The sequence below is a fragment of the Corvus brachyrhynchos genome, unplaced genomic scaffold (genome assembly GCF_000691975.1).
Source record: "Corvus brachyrhynchos isolate BGI_N302 unplaced genomic scaffold, ASM69197v1 scaffold56, whole genome shotgun sequence".
Classification (NCBI taxonomy): Eukaryota; Metazoa; Chordata; class Aves; order Passeriformes; family Corvidae; genus Corvus; species Corvus brachyrhynchos.
The window spans coordinates 11,110,102-11,124,137 of record NW_008238664.1 but is presented as its reverse complement, the minus strand read 5'-3'; the positions used below and the strand labels follow the sequence as shown (position 1 = coordinate 11,124,137).

Genomic DNA, 14,036 nt, shown 5'->3' with positions numbered 1-14,036 from the left:
CACAGTGCTACCCCACCAGATTTGATATGGTTATTCAGTTTGCTTGCAAACAATGTAATTTTCCTAATCTATTTTGCTTTCATAACATGCTTCAAGGACAGCCTGTGCATTGGATCTGTGTAGTACAACTTAGTAAAGACATTATTGGTTGACTAGAGGCCCTTGCATCCAGTGGGGCCCAACCGAACGTCCAGAGCCACACTAGGAATTGTTGTTAGCTTTAGAATAATGTTCCAGCAAATTATAAGAACTGTGTTAGCAGAGTAACAGCACATACTGCTCTTACATCTTACCCCTGGGAAAGCTAAGGCTTTGATGCATGGAGGCTTTCTCAATCTGAAGCATGCCATGCACCTTGCTGGGGGACTCGGGGATATTTTCCTGATTACCACTGAGTCCATCCATAAGAGGGCACTGATATATAACTACAACACATCCATCATTCCCCTGAGTCCTGGATGAGACCTGGGTAAATACAGTTAAAAGCATGCCCAGAAACATGCAGAAAACAGCAAGGACCAGCAAGAGGCTGTTGGCACCACCCCTGCCCACCTTCCACTTGCCAGCCTGCATGACTAAGCCCTCATTTAAAGCAGGATCCCTTGGGAGCCACTGTCAGCACACATTTGGAGCACAGCCCATACTCACAACTCTGGCTCTGTGGCCAGGTGTCCTAATTCCTCTGCTGCCAGACCCCTATGGACTGACACAAATTACATTATTAATGCCTGCCTATAGCTGTTGGAAATTGTGAACCAGGTTTATCAAGCAGATAAATGCACCACCTTGAAGAAGAATGTCTATTTTTACCTTCCCTACTGTATTTATCTCAGTGGTGGTGAATTACACTGCATGAAGAAGGCAATCAGATCATAAAACTTCTATTTATTTCTACATGGTGTGATTAACAGAGAAAGGAAATTGCAATTGCTTACACCTGCTATATACATTTTTTCAGGTGCTCAGAAAGAATGGTGACTACATTTTGTTTTCTCACTCTCAAAAGGTAAATTAGAATATCATCTGTCAAGCTTCAAGAGTCGATCAACCAGCCTTTTATTCTTGGGTGAATTCCAAAATAGCAGTATTCAAAGGGCAGAGAGCACACCTAACAGTATGTGCTGCAAAGCTCCCAGTACACTAGAAGTGCAATAAATAAATGATCATAACAATAAAGCTGTCTTTCATGTAAATAACCATTCACCTTGATGTTTAAATTTAGTAAGCAATATTTCCCACTGTACATCAGTTTTGATGCATCTATGATAAGGCCAAATCATGAAGTGTTGTTCTGATGATCTTAACATAATGGTGCAAGGAATGGGACATGAAAACTAGGTAAGGACGGTTTAGAAAACTGAAAGAAATAAAAATATACTCCTGGGAAATTAAAGCAACAGAAAGTAAGTGTCTTCATGACAGTTCATAGAAGACTTAAGGTAATCTATTAGCTGTTTAAAAATTTATATAGAAATGATAACTGTCCTCACCCCATTTTACACAGTTCACAAGCAAGCAATTCTCACCATATCCAGCAGAGAGAGAGAAGTTCCTTCACTGGCTGATCACGACTCTCTTAACTCAGGTGTTTTCAGTTGCCTTGTCCAGGGTCTTATTCTCTGCTACCTACAGAAAAGGTTTAGGCAGCCTGGTTGGCTGATGTGGTGACTGAGGCCACAGGATTCAACAGCTGGGCTGGCTCAGACACCATGAATGTTTGCCCTGAGTATCTAATGCTAGCAAAAATGTATTTTCTTCCCTATCTGATACTGCATTAATCTGAAAGTCTTTATATTATTCATACATTATTTCTCAAATAAAAGGTTTGGAAATTAATTAAGTTGGTTTTGTTTGGGGTTTTTTGTTTTCTGAAGATCAACGTACTTTAAACACACCCAGTGCAATAAACAGTCTAGTAATATGAAAAGCAGAATGAAATAAATCTGTAAAAGGTAGTTACATTTTCCCCTGACATAGTAGCCTTCAGGATCTTAGGTTGTCACTGCCTCCCATCATGCAGCTTAAGAAGCTTCAGACACTTTCTAGAGAAAAGAAGACAAAATTTGAGGTCTATTTTTAAATTTTTTTAATAGCTAGATAATTTCCAGACATGTGTTTAACTCATTATTTTTCAGAAAGCTTTCATTTGGTTATAGGTCTTCTTACTGAAATTCCATCGTCTGCCTCCCTCCAAAGGTTTGGCTTGGTTGTTTTACCTGGCACATTGAAAAACCCCGATGGAGATAGGATAAGGTAGTCTTATTGTGTTGAAGCTGGCTGGTTTGGAGTGCCTTAGGCTGCCTGCTCCACGAGGGCTGAGCACGCAGCTCTAACCCTTGTCTCCCAGACCATCACAAATGCCACCATCTAAAACCCAAACGCACATTCCTCTAATCTTCGGAAATAAATGGAACCAAATTAATAGAACAGTGTTCAGGTTCGTAGCTTCAACTATACACACAGTTAGAGAAACAAAATGTTCTGCCACCAAATAAATGCAGTCAAAGGGGAAAGAGAAGAAACTGGAGAGGTCCTCTTGACCTCTCCAGTGGACAGCACATTGCACAGAAGCAGTAACAGTACAATGTCCCTCCTTCCCCTCCTGCTTTACAGCTGGGTTAGGTTACTCTTTTAACTTATACAAATTCACTTTCCAGAGTTCTGTACTCCTGCTCATTGGTGGGAATACCAAAATCCAGCAAAACAAAACAGATGCTCAGGTAATGGCCTAAGCAGGTAGACATGAATTTTAAGGGTTTCTATACTCTTTAATGCAAGGACAGATGGCAACACAGGGCTGACCAGAAACACAACCCCTTATACACCCTTCTGAGCACTACTCAGTTTGGCTCTCTTGTAGTTCAATCCTGCCCAAACCAGCTATATTTTCTGGATGTCGCCTCCTGCCAGATGTCACATAAACCTGTATAGCATCCCTGTCCCTTTCACTCTTCGTGTCCATTCCTGTATCAGTCACATATTTCACTTACTATTCATAAAAATGTGGCTTGAAAAAAACATTTCTTTTTATTTGGTATTTTTCCAGCTCTGTGCCATTCCTATCCTGCTAATACTTGCTCCAAGGAAAAATATTCAGCAGGTTTTTTTGTGTATCCAGCAGAAGCTGCTGTGTAGTGTTCTCTGTTACAGAGAGAAAAGCAGCTAAAGACAGAACTGCAGCTAAGACTGTTGTTCCTGAACTCAGGTAACTAAAACAAAAGTTTTCATCACCAGCTTATCATCATTATTGCAAGGAAGACTAATTTCCTTTTTAGTTTTTCTACAAATACCAGTTTGATTGTCTGGTTTTGAATATAAATGCACCCAATGTAGATGTTCCATGGTTTTAATCTCTTCTTTAGGACATTTTTCTTTCTCTTCCAAGACATCCTATTTTTTTATGTCTTTTCATGATAGATAATAAATGGGTTCCAGTTAGGAATGCTTTTTCTTAATTCCGTATTTTCTATATTGCATCTAGATTTTTTTTAAAAAGGCCCTGCAAGTCTGAAAACCCACACTGGCACCAAACTGAAGTAGAAAGCTTTTAAAATGCTTCTAAATATTCTTCCAAGCCTGAAGCAAGATTACGATGTTTTTCTTGGCATACCTTGCTCCCTTTGAAATACAGAGACTATTCTTGATATGCTCTTGTTTTCCTTGCATTTTATTTTAACAAGATGTGTCCTTTGGGAATGCATCATGAGCCCCTTTTCATAAGTTGGCTCTGTCATCTAGCTGTGGCATGTCTGCGGTGCCAAGTATGCAATGTATATTTTTGCTAAGTGTTATTTAAGTGAGGTTCCAAAATTTTCACAGACCTACATAAGTGTCACAGACTTTGACACCAGATGTGTTATCTAGTGGTAACCCCAGAACAAAAAAAAAAAAAGTGTTTTTTGCAGGAGAGCCAGGTAAACAAGTCTTCGAGCTGTTGAAATAACATGAAAACCTTCTTGAAACAGACTCACTGAATTCAATACTTAACTTCTCAATTATGAGTTGCTCAGAAATGTCACAAGTCCCAACACCCTGTTCTAACAGAATGCTGCAAAAAGCAGTTTCACAAACCTGACTGACAGGAGATAAAGGAATGTGGAGACATGGATGGCAGTAGAAAAATTTGTTGATAAAGATGCATGTATTTGATCAGAAAAGAGTAACGATGTGACGTTAAAAATGCAACTTAAAAAATCTGTCCCCTAAATTCCACAGTATTGTGATTTTCAAGCCAGTATCAGGATCCTTCGAAAGGCCAAACTGTTAACCTTACAGTGACTGGGCTGCCTGTACTGAACACATAACACGGATGGTGAGGAGTCCATGCAATCCATTGGTCAAATACAACTGTAATGACTGCTTCAAGGCTTTCTAAAGCTTAAATGTGTTCATGGATACTGGTCAAAAAGAGAAACAAAGAGCTATGTAGGCTGTTTGGAACAGATAGTTACATTAGTCCTCACAGATCCTTTCAGTTGTGGATACAGTTTAGAGGCTAAAATTTCTCTAATGTCTAACAAAAATTGAAAATAAAATTAGTCTGCACTAGCAGAAAATTAAAACCTTTCCAGGGATGCTTCAGAACATTCAGTGAATGTGACAGTCGAACAATTCACCCAGCTTGCTGGCAGCTTATGTTCAAATCCAAAAACTGCTGGTCTTCCACAGTACTTGAGGACCTCCTGAAAAAAAAAAAAACACAAAAAAAAATTATTCCAGGAATAGTTATGATCTCCACTTGTAGTTTCAAACAATTCAGTTTCTCTTTTCTTCTCTCTCTGCTTGATGCAAATACAGCACAGATTACTATAATGGAAAACTATATTCTCAGTTTCCCTTTGATACAGACTTCTGGACATCCACAGCATATGTAAATCACGTGAGTTTTCTTGCTTGTTATTTCCAAGTTCGGACTGTCTTGGAATTCTGAAATATTTTTTAGAGAATTGTATCATCCTATTGCATCCCTCACAAGCTTAGTCTTCATTCCCCTTTGTTTTCCCCCCTTCTTCTCCAAATAAACAAAAATTAATAGTTAATGTTGCTATTCATGAAGAGGAAGGATTCCAGGGTTATATGATATGGCAGGCAAACAGAAAAACTATCCTTCTTTTCGTACAAGCCATACATACATTATGCTAAATTTGGTGTAGAGAAAGCAAACCTTGCAGGCTCTTGGCAACCTAATTCCATCATTGCTTGCAGATGAAATGAGATGACTGGGGGTGATAAAAAGGCTGAGAAGAAGAGTGGGTTTTAAATTACATACACTTGATAACTCATTGCAGAAATTAAGCCTAATAGGTACAGCTGCTTCATGGATGCGAAGATGTTTCACATGGCCAGCACTGCCCATGACAGCAGGTGGGGTTTTGGACAAACAGCATCAGGAAGCAGCTAGCAAAAGGCAAAATAAACACTCCTGGAAAAACTATGTTGGAATTTGATCAACATGTTTTCTAGACAGCTCAACTCCTAAGAGGAACACAGATTATTTCAGTTCAAAAGCTACATCCGGCTGGGGAAAAATCCCAAAGATAAAAAACTACACAGCAGTAATGCTTGGCCAAAAGGGCTTGAGGTACTCTTAATAATCACTTGTGTGATACATATCAGCCACTGCTTCAGCCTTAGCACCTGAATTTGAAGACCTGGTGTTAGACTTCAGCCTGAAAAAGAATGAAAGAAAGGAAAGGAAGGAAATCCACCAGAAATGCTGCTTCCAATGTAGGGTCCTCCCGGGAGCACTCTAACCTGGGTCCTGCCATCCCACTCACCACTGTATGTTGCAGAGAGTCAGCAGTGCAGGTGTGCAAGCGCAAGATTCAGCTGCTGTGGGAACCACTCACTGGATGGATGCAGGTCTAAGACCTGGTTTTAATCTGCAGGGTTACTTCCAGTGCATCCCTATTCCTAAGGGATTCAGAAGTTTGGGACCCCAGACACTTATTTGAAAGGCCGCCTACAAAGAGAGACAGGATGAGGAAAAACAGACAGTAGCTTCACTGTGCAGATGCACCATGATTATCCATCTCCAAAGAAAAGCTCTGCAGAAAACAGGGCTTTCTCAGGCCAGTCTCAGATTTCTGGATGAGTTTCCACTGGAATTATCCCCAGCACAAAGCTCACTATCTTCTCCTCTGAATGTGAGTCACATACATACATACAGAAGCACGTACAGATAACATAATAACTATTTTAAAAGGGCCAAAAATAAAGAGAGCACAAAGGTCATCTTTAGAATGAATGGGAAAGAGAAAACCATACTAGCAGATGACAATTCCACCAGTTAATGCACTTCTGGAAGACACTCAGCCCTGTAATGTGCAGCATATAAGAACCAAAACAAAACTTACGTAACATTGCACTACATTGACATAGTTTTCTAGGTAGAGGCACTGGCTGGAATTCATATAAACATATCCATGGAAAAGTAATATCTCATCCACACGTACAAGATTTACCAAATAAGAAGACGTATCACAGCACTTGGCAATTACCATAACATGCACTTCATAAAGTGTAGCTATGAAAAACAATATCCAGTGTTTCCTAATAGGAAATAGCTAGTATGGGTAAAAGTAGGTTCTATTCAATTATCTCCTGCCTTGCAAGGAAACAATCTTACTCCTTGGATCCTACACAACACACCCCACACAAGTTTACGCTTGGTAGCACTCCATATTTTGATTTTGATTCAACACCAGGACATATTTCACATTGTCCTAATTCTTACTTTGCTCCACGTAAAGCTATTTCGGAAGCATTTAAATCTCAACATCCCAAACACAAACTTTAATTAACATTTCAGCTATGATGATTATTTTTAAAAGAGTTATGGTGCAGCTCTTATCCTGCTAAGCAAAAATTCAAAACATTGAGACTGCATGTTAAACATTACAAAATGGAAAGTGAGGGTCACCAGCAGCCTCATCTGTAAGCATGTTTAAGTATTTTTGTTCTTGATAAGTAAGAACTAAACAAAACCTAGCCATGAGATTTGTCAGCAAACGTGTATATTTGCACAACACCTTGGAAAAAGGCATCAATAAACCCAGCCTTTGCTAAATGAGAATTTAGAAGCATTGCTTCCATTATACTCCAGGGTCTGTATACTTTTTAGAAAGAGATCTGAATCGGATCTTGGTGGCTTCAACATAAACCCTTGATAAAGAGTTGAGCAGAGCATTCTTCTCTTCTTTACATCTTTTTCCTCATGTGGTGAAACAAAAGGCATGAAATGATTCCAGACACCTTGATCCAAATGGATAAAAGGAAGGAACTGAAGGAATGCCTGATTTAAAATAAACTCAATGTAAAATAATTTTTATTTCCCCAGCCTTTTATTGCTCCTATTCAATCCAGATATATATGCTTTTTCTGGCCCTTTTGCTACCACAGCAATCTGCTCAAAGAATTCTCTCAAGCTGTGTCTATCCTGTGGGAACCAGCTGTGTTTTTTAAATCTCAGGTGTAGGCATACCTGGCACGTCTTGTCTTGACCTGGGGTGTATCAAGACTCAGGGCCACTTGTTGGCATCCTGCTTACAAGGAAGGAAAAGTGTACACATTTCTTTCTCTTCATTTTTCCTCCTGCTCTAAGAAGAGAATGTAGGCAGACAGAGTGGGAGGGCATCACAATGTGGTCCAGCAGGTGCTCCCATTTAGACCTTGTAAGAAAGTAAAGTAAGACCTTGTAAGAAGTAAATAATAAAATTAATCCTTAATAATGGTGCTTATGCATGATTTTGCACATCTTTAAAGCAATAATCACTCTACAAAGTTACAGGCAAAAACAAAAGTAAATGTCTGCCCACATGACCTTTTTATGTGGACACGTAGTGATAGGACAAGGGGGAATGGCTTTAAACTGAAAGAGGATAGGTTTAGATTGGATACTAAGAAGAAATTCTTTACTGTGAGGGTGGTGAGGCAGTGGAACAGATTGCACAGAGAAGTTGTGGGTGCTCATCCCTGGAAATGTTCTAGGCCAGGTTGGAAGGAGCTCTGAGCAATCTGGTCTAGTGGAAGGTGTCCCTGCCCTTCCTGACAGTGGGGTTGGAACTAGGTGATCTGTCCCTTCCAACACAAACCATTCTATGATTCTGCCATCTGAGCCACAGCCTGGACTCCCTCCTGCCTACCTGGTTTGTACCACTGCTCCCTGGTACAACTCTCCATGTTGTCCATGTAAGAGCAGAGGTCACTTAGTATCCGGTCCCATGGATGTGCACAGGGCAGTGTGTACTGTTGTGACCACATACACAAGCCCAGTAAGGAAGTGGACTGGAAAAACTGCACACGCATATAGGAAGGGATCTTCTCTGCTAGTTCAAGCAAGAGGATGGTGATCCTACCCCAAAAGCTACTGGATGTCAACCTAAGCCAAACATTTTAGTCTCTGTCATATGAACCAATGATGGCACCTGTAGCCTGTTGGATTAATCACTTCAGCTACCTATGGATGCGTTCTCAAACTACCCAAAATATGAGGGAGGTAACATGTCTCACCTAAATATCGTCCCTGGAGGCTTAAGCTAAGTCACATCTCCTTACAATTGTGGCGGGCTAAGTTTGTACACCTGGACAAGTATCAACAGTTAGGAAAGCTCTTCTGAGCTTTACTAGCTATGGGGCATCTTTTTAAGCCTCTGCAACCCAACCATGAGCTGAGACCTTAGTAAGTGGTTGCAGACACAAGTAATTTTTATATTGATCCATTCAAGTAACCATTTATAAACTGGACTAAAGAGTAGGAGGATATAAAGGGTTAATATACAGGTACAAAGACATTAATACTGCTAATTTGGGGATAATGTAATTTACCTCAGGGTTAAAATAGTACTTCAGTTTTCACCAATCTGAGAGCACATTTTACAATTTTGGATTACTGATAAAGAAATAATTCTGAGAACATATTCAGATATGTATCTCAAGTAGTGTTGCTAATAATTACCATCAAAGGAGAAGGGTGCATCCTCTTAGACCATCTTTTATAAAGTGCAGGCACTCTGGGGTCTCTGCCCAGCTCAAAATTGTACAGTACGTTCTCCATACAATGTGAAAGACTCTTCTCCCAGTGAGCACCTTCTCCCACCTTGTGCTATAGGTGAAGGCTGCTGTGTAAACCTGCCTCAACACACAGCTCTCCAATACCCTTTGCACTGCCGGCACTGTGGACAGAATCTGTGGAATCCACACCACTCTTTTTTCACTAACTGAAGGCCACCTCCAAAGCCTGAGTGCCCTAGAAACAGCTTTCTATATAAAGCCCCCCACAAACACAAGGAACAGATATACCTTCCTAAAACCAAGCCTAGTCTTTTCTCAATCCCACAAAAAGTTAATGCATGATGAACATTGCTCTTGTAAGCCACTCCTTCACTATATGGGGCAGTGGAGGTGGAGAGGGGTTCTCTTGGAAAGCCCATGGGTTTTGTCTAAATTCACTATTCTGCATTCCATAAAAAATCAGAACTATTTTCATTCAAGAATCAACTGTACTTACATTGGGAGGAAACACGCGGCTGCTTTTATAGAGGAAGGTGTTTGGCAAGTTCAACTACCAGCAGCATTATCTCAGCACCTTCTAACTCTATACCACTATCTCAAAACATACTATCAGCTGTTGTATTTTGGATGCATGAAAAGATGTGGCTGGGTACTTATCACAGTAATATTTCTACCACGCAGTTAGTAAATCCACCTATGTAAGTATTCAGCCTGCTATTCCCACAGTCTAGCTAAATCCCTACCTCCAGTGTGTAAAAGCTCTGTCATGCGCTCTAAGTACAGGCTTTGGTTTACCTTTGAGGGGAAAGTCATACCTATGCAACTCTGCTGGTTGAACTCATGATTTTGCACAGATGTGGCTCCCACGACTCAAGTTCCATTGCAGATATGTATGCTCAGACTGATCCATTCCAATGAATTGACATTTGAAAGCTACATGTCTAAGTCTCTTTTGGGTCAAGCACTCTGTACAGTCACCAGAGAGGGACTGACAGCTCCACGGTGATTCCTCTGATTTATCTTAGATATTTTACATACTAAAGCTACTATTTCTCCCATTGACTAAAAGGAAGCCCAAGACACTTGACTAATTTATACGTGCCTAAATTTGACAGAGCACATTGAGCTTTACAAAGGTAGTGTTTATTTTTCCTCTCAGACCAGAATAAGGTATGTCAGCATAAGCACTGCCATTTACGTATAACTGCATCCCACTGGGATTTGAGCTGGCTAGAAGTACAGTATTCTGAAAAAAATGTCCAGTGCAAGAAAAATTCTGTGGTATTTTAAAGTGCCTGCAGCTGGCCTCTGCCACTGGAGAAAGAGGCAAGTACCATACACAGGGCTTTCCAAATACCGATCTTGAATAATTTATTATTTGAAAGAAAGAATTTGAGTGGCCAAAGTAACACAGCAAACAGACACAGCTTGCACATATTAAATTTTTTCCTGCATGTAACAAAAAATTAAGAGGAAAAAAACTTCCAAAGTCCTTCACTGTGAAAAATCTGCTTCCTTCTTCCCTTGCTGTGGAAGGGCTTCTTGTTTTGTGAAGAGATACCCTGTGATCCTACATGAAGTCTTCTATTTCTCATAAAGGTTTTTTGCAACAGGAGTCTACTGTTCCTCCTTCTCTCACAGAAACTTCTCATTCCCATTCCTGCCCTAAGATGACTATCTCTGAACACTGCCATCTGGGTCAGATCCAGATCCCACCCCTCCTTTTGGCCAGATTCCCTGCCAGCATTTCTCTGTTTTCATTATCCCAGCTCAGTGAGTGATTGCAAAAGCAAAAACTGATCAGAGAATCAACAGCCCTTTTGCACTTCCAGCTTCCTCAAGGCCAGTGAGCCTCCAGCTGCCCCTTGATTTTTATTTCATGTGTCAGGGACCTGGGAGAAAGACGAACTGATGGTCTTCAGCTACTAAACAGGAAAACAGACTGTTTCCAGAGTGATAAGGACTGGAGTCTGTATGGACTCCTCTGTCTTTGCTCTGCCCACTCCAGCCTGCTCCCAAAGGCTGCCATGAGCAGTACGTAAGTTAGTTTGGCTGAGAGACCAGCAATTGTTTCAGCTCTCCAAACCTGTGACATTTGAAGTTAAGGACAGCTCAAAAATACAATCAGAAGTTGCATTTTTAAAGTGCTAAAACCATTTTTAAAACAACTATCTAAAGAAGAAAAATCCTACATTCCCATTAGCAAATAGATTGACCTCTGTTGTTTTTCATACTGTACCCTCTGTTCCATTGCCTGCTCCAGAAACTAAATACCTCATTCTATTCACATTTCTGCAATACTTTATCCCCATAGCTTAGTATTTTATTAGCACATAACTCTGTGAAATTATCTCCCTTTTTTTCATCCCAGTTCAATTATTTTTCATGTTTTGATTAGTCTGAAGAGAATGATGGAGTGCTCTGGTTGCACAGATACACAGTTGCCATATATGTATTGAATTTAATCAGGACTTGGAACTTCCAAGCAATCTATATTTTTCCTCACTGAAAAATAATAAATGCAAAAATCACCTAAATATTTACATAACACAAAAAACAAACAAAAGAAACCCCCACCCAAACAAAACACCAAAACCCACAAACAACAACAGCCATATTTGTTATATTATCTAGGGATGGAATTAATCTTTTCTAATCCAGGAATTTAAAACTCAGATGTTGAAATATAGGGTAGTCATTTTTGACTCTGTGTATAGTCAGTGAATATACTTAACACCCTATTTAAGACAAGTTATCTTGCCCTATTTCATGACTACTATCAGATTCATTGATCCCTGGAGGTCAAACTGTCTCTCCGTTGACTGCAAAGAAAGTCCACAAAGTCTGGTTTAGATTTGTATGTTTCATTTTCAAGCATCTAAAACAAGGGGAGTTTTTATTTGATTTCCTAACAATTAAATAATTTCTAAGTTGCAAAATTACAAAAAAACCCCAAAAAACAAAGGAGACTCACAAATCCAGTTAACTGAAATGAGATAACAGAAATCACAACTTCTACGCCTGCAACATGAGGCTGAGCAACTATCAGAAACAATGGCATGATGGTGGCTCTGAGACAACAGCTTTACTGTCTGGAGCATCAAGAAGACCGCACCAGGAGGAATCATGAGGAACACAGACATACTGATTTTGGAAATCACCGAGACTTATCACAGCAAAATATTATTCAGGACTGCATGATCATAAATGAAGTTTCCATAAGCATTTAGGAAATCACATTCTACCTAATTCTTAAAATTGGTTAGATCACAACCAAAGATACTATCATTATTTCAAGACATGAAAGATGAAGTAGTAAGTGTGCCACCAAGAACCTTTGTTCTTCATCAAATCAGGAGTACACTCCACAGAAAAGGAGTGTGTGTGCTTCTCTTTCAGAGAAATGTCTTACTTGATACTTCTTAAGCTGTAAAGGAAGAAATGTAAGTTCCCTCTATACGTCTGAAGTAGGAAAAAATATCAGAACTCCCTAAACATACTAGACAACCTGTCCATAATTCTGCAAAAATCAAATATTTTAGGAAAAGAAGGCCCTTCACTTCAAAATGGCACATAATTTATTTCAGCGAAGCCACTACAACTTACTGTGGGAGGAAAAGTATACAAAAAGTTTACAGTTGGAGATGCCTGAGATGCCTGAGATAAAAAGTTCCCAAGAAAATCCAGTAAGCCAGCTCCTCAAAATTGCTAATGTAATGCTAGCAGCACTTCTATTATTACATAATGGATTTTACAGGTATTCAGCCATTATTTTTTTCAGGAAGAATCTGAGCTATTTACTGTTTTATGAAAGTTCCAGATGTGGGAAAATATTAATTAAACAACAGTTTTCAGCTCTATATTTCTGATTTCAGTCATGACTGACTAATTACCCAGCTTTATCAGTGGAAAGCCAACTGTTATCTTACAGAAAGTTATTGAAGCCATTTTTAAAATATCTCCATTTGCTCAGCCAATCTAAACATCAGAATTTTTTTTTCCAGAATCATTGAAGTTGATTTAAATGATTTTCCTGGAACTGAAAATCAACACTATGTGCAAGCACGGTATTAAACATGGTTTAACTTCAGAGCAAGAATTACATCCCAACCAGCATAAGGCTCTTGTAACACTGCAGCCAAGCCAATCATGTATTATCCCTTTTCAAGATCACCATTGTTCTGAGCCTTTTCAGATTTGCAAGACATTCCTGTTTGACATATTTCAAAAACAGTGTTTTAATGCATAGCTCTGCACTATGATCAAATATATCCTTTTTTAATGAAGGCAGAGATAGAAACTTTTGTTCTAAATTGTGTGTTTGCTCTAGTTACAAGCATAACTCCACCATTTTTGAGGCAGCTAAAGACTCCCAAGGGCCACCAGCGCCCCTTAACCTGGGTGGATTCCCTTCCCACACAGTCCTCCCTAACTTCTTTTCTTGTTCCACTCTGAATATGAACATTTTTAAAATAACTTTTACAGGGTTTATATTCAAGAGAGACTTGGTGATTTTCTGCCATGAAAAACATTAACTACAAAATTCAATGTAGCTTCTGAAAGGAATGTAACCGTCATTACAATATATCATTTTGTTTTCCTTTTCCTTTCCCCTCCCTCCCTTTCCTCTCTTTTCTGCTCTCCTCTCCTCAAACCACCCCTAATCACACTGTTGCTTTACCTTACTACTGTGAGGAACTGTGATACTCTTTGAAGAGTGACTGTCACACAGCACTTCCACACAAATTTTTGTCATGCTGTCTGCTCCATCCAGATGCAATGCAATCTATTTTTACTGTATCTAGAAGTGGGCTGAGATTAGGTCAGTTGGTTAGAGCATAGTGTTAATAATGCCACAGGAGGGGGTTCAATCCTTGTATGGACCATTCACTGAAGAGTTGGACTTGAGTGTCCCTGTGCATCCCTTCCAACTCAGAATATTCTGTGACATTAAAGTCAATGAACAATTGTTAATGACAATTGACACAAAACTGTATCTGTATTGTTCGTGCTGGTCAGTCTGA

At 39.5% G+C, this 14,036-nt stretch overlaps 1 long non-coding RNA gene across 1 annotated transcript in view; it reads right to left on the bottom strand.

Annotated features, from left to right (window-relative positions):
* Nucleotides 1-14,036, bottom strand: part of LOC108447572 — a 129,539-nt gene that overhangs the window by 20,264 nt on the left and 95,239 nt on the right. The window contains exons 11-15 of the long non-coding RNA XR_001863229.1: nt 7,484-7,670; nt 5,778-5,962; nt 4,564-4,682; nt 1,961-2,042; nt 1,527-1,626 (exon numbers count right to left, since the gene is read on the bottom strand). This is a non-coding gene — a long non-coding RNA (uncharacterized LOC108447572). The remainder of the gene's footprint in view (nt 1-1,526; nt 1,627-1,960; nt 2,043-4,563; nt 4,683-5,777; nt 5,963-7,483; nt 7,671-14,036) is intronic.